Raw genomic sequence first — 2942 nt, 5'->3', positions numbered from 1 at the left:
TTAATAGAAGTGAGACTGTTTCAGGCAGAACTGCCTTTTGCAAAACAATAAATATACATATTGACTCTGAGGAGACTAAAAGATGGTTGGAACTCCACTTCTGCTTGGATGTAAGGTTCCAATCTGGGCTGGACTGGACGTCTCTGGGTCGGTCCGCACTGGTTTGTGGCTTCAAATGCTAGGCTGGCTTATAAATCGATACCAAAGTTGGATTTTGGCAGAGCTTTATCTTTGCTTCACGCTCCGTGAGGCCTTCTGAGTAGGCAGAACTGCAGCTTCCTCGGTTTGAAAGAGGCAGAATTTGGCTATCCTTGATGATCCGGTAAGCTAGGGATCGCGCTACGAGAGAATTGTTCTGCTAGGACAGAACTCTTCATTAATTCTTGCTGAAGTCTCCACGTCTGTGAAAGCTCAAAACTCTGCTTGTCTTGGCTTTTGCTGAACCAAATTTGTAACGAGAAATCTCGTTTTGAGAGACTTATTTTCTAAGTCTGAACTTTGGGATTCTAATCTAAGGCTAGCTTTTCTTGGGATTTAAGTGAGCTCTTGGCTTTTCTTGTTGTTGTTTTTTTTGATTGATGCATTGAGTGTCCCTTTGTTGAATGTCCTGAATATGTTTTATAAGAGATCCTTTTTGGAAGTGTTTTTAGATTTTAATAATGGGCGGCAAAAAGATCTCCCAAAACGTAAGGCAGAAAAGATTTTTATCAATTTTATGGCAGATAGGCTCCCAGTAGTCACTTCCTATAGCAATCCCTTCCCTGGTTTCCTGGGCGGCTGCTTTTGTTTCAACCAACGCCACCGCTTGTTGGGTTTTTCATGGCGGTTTATTTTTCTTCTTGTATTTCTTTGAATAATTCCCTGTTTCCCGCTCTAACTGAGAAGGCGTGAGCTGTGAGTCCTTTTGGAAGATGGTGTGTTGCTTTTGGAGCAAAAAAAATCTCTGAATATAGATGGGCTCTTTGATCTTCTGTTTTGGCAGTCTTCCAGAGACGTCCCTTCCCATATAAAGAATTCTAGTTGAAAATGCTGACTTTCTCAAAGTTGAGGTAGCCACGTGGTAGTATCTTTCAGTCTCTTAGGTTTGAGTCCAAACAATTTTGTGGGCTGATCCTTTTAAAGCCCGGATGACAGCTTCTTTCTTTTGGGCTTTCTTGGGCTGGGGACTTTTGTTTTCGATAAAAAGGCGTAAGGCCCAAGCCAATCTGGATCCTAATTTTGTTGTCCCCAAGCTTTTGGGCCGAGTGGGAAATTTCATTATGGGCTTGTCTTTTTTTGATTTTGGCGCGCCAATTTTAGGCCCAAACAATGCCCCCTAAGTCTGAATCGTTTCAGAAACTGAAACGGTTTTCAGATTTAATGTTTTTGTCATTAATTTGCGCGCCAGTCGTCTGCCACGTTCGCCTGTCACGAACTAGAGTTCGTGGGAAGAAACGGCTAGTATTAGCTAGTTACTAGCTAATAATCATCAGGTGCCGTCCCATCTTCCTCTCTCCCACGTTTTCGAATTTTCTTTAAAACGAGGCTCAAACCCAATGCTTCTGAAAAACCTGCCCTTTTTCGATTCTGTTCTTCCTCTGAGCTCTTTTAAGGGATTTCCATCTCTCCTTCGAACCCTCGCTTTCTTTTATCTTCTCTTTGCTTCCTTCCTTTGGATTCTAGAAATGTCTTCCCCAAGGTCCCGTGCTCAGTCCTCTTTGGCTTCAATTCCTCCTGATTACATCACTGGGAGCGGGATTGATGCCCACGCGATAGAAGTCAGGAGCAAGCTTCATCCTTTTGCCCAAAAGAATCTGGATGAGAACGTTCTTCATTTGTTCGAGAATACCCTGGTGCTGGGGCCTCACTGGTTTGGCCCTGTTCCGGCTGAGGCGGCAGAACTGCTAAAAAAGGACGCCGAGGCTCCTTTGTGCCTCGAGAGTACTTCTGCCCTGGCTTCTCATTCTTGGGTTAGCAAGAATTTGAGTCGATCCTTCCCGTCTGGTGAGGTGAGGAACAGTCCAGTCAAATGGGCAGACTGGATTGACAGACTTCTCCCGAGATATGGGGGGCACTGGAGGAGAGCTGGGATCTATGACGCCATTCTTCTGTCCAAGCAATCGATCAACAGGGATGAGAACCTGCTTGCTGCTGCCTTGTGCTTCTGGAATTCTGCCAGTAACACATTTGATTTCCGTGTGGGTCCCATGGCTCCTACTTTGCTGGATATGGCTCAGATTTTTGGGTTTAGGCCCCATGGCAGACCTGTTGATGCTGTTGGAGATTATCACAGGCGAAAGAACCAAGAGAAAGTGGCTACCCCCTTCACTGTCTCTCCAGCCACGATCAACCAGAACTGCTCTTTCTCTAATTATCTGAAGAGATTTAGTGCTGAGAAGGACAAGGATCAGCAACATATGTTGTTCCTTCTGTATTGGCTGAACCGATTTGTCTTCCCCAATCGATCTTCGGCAGTTCTGCTTGAGTACAGGCACCTGGCAGAAGCGCTCCATAATCACACTGATGTGGGGCTTGGGCCAACAGTTCTGGCTCACCTCTTCAAGAACCTATACACTGCCACCCTTGAGAATCCATTGAACCTGTCTGCCCCTGGTGCATTCTGGATGATCCAGATCTGGCTGCAGGTATATTTCCCTGAGTTAAGATTTCCAGACATAGTTCTGTCTGAAGACCAAGTTCTGGCCCTTCCCCTGATATCGGCAGAAGTGCCCAAGCGCTCTTTTGAGGAATATTTGATGTTCTTCAGGCATTGCACCAAGAGGTCGGCTGCTCAGTGGCAAGTGGTGATCAGAAGGACCTATCCTTGGTTCCAGGCTGGATTTCGGCTTTTCGAGAAGGAGCCAGAAGACGAGGCTGCCAGAACAGACTTCAGGAAGAAATTTCTGAGCATCACTCTGCCCAGAGATCTGCCCCATGGTGGGGGCAAACCTCCAAATTATCAT

This window comes from Prunus dulcis, chromosome 4 (assembly GCF_902201215.1).
Source record: "Prunus dulcis chromosome 4, ALMONDv2, whole genome shotgun sequence".
Classification (NCBI taxonomy): Eukaryota; Viridiplantae; Streptophyta; class Magnoliopsida; order Rosales; family Rosaceae; genus Prunus; species Prunus dulcis.
This window is presented reverse-complemented; position numbering follows the sequence as displayed.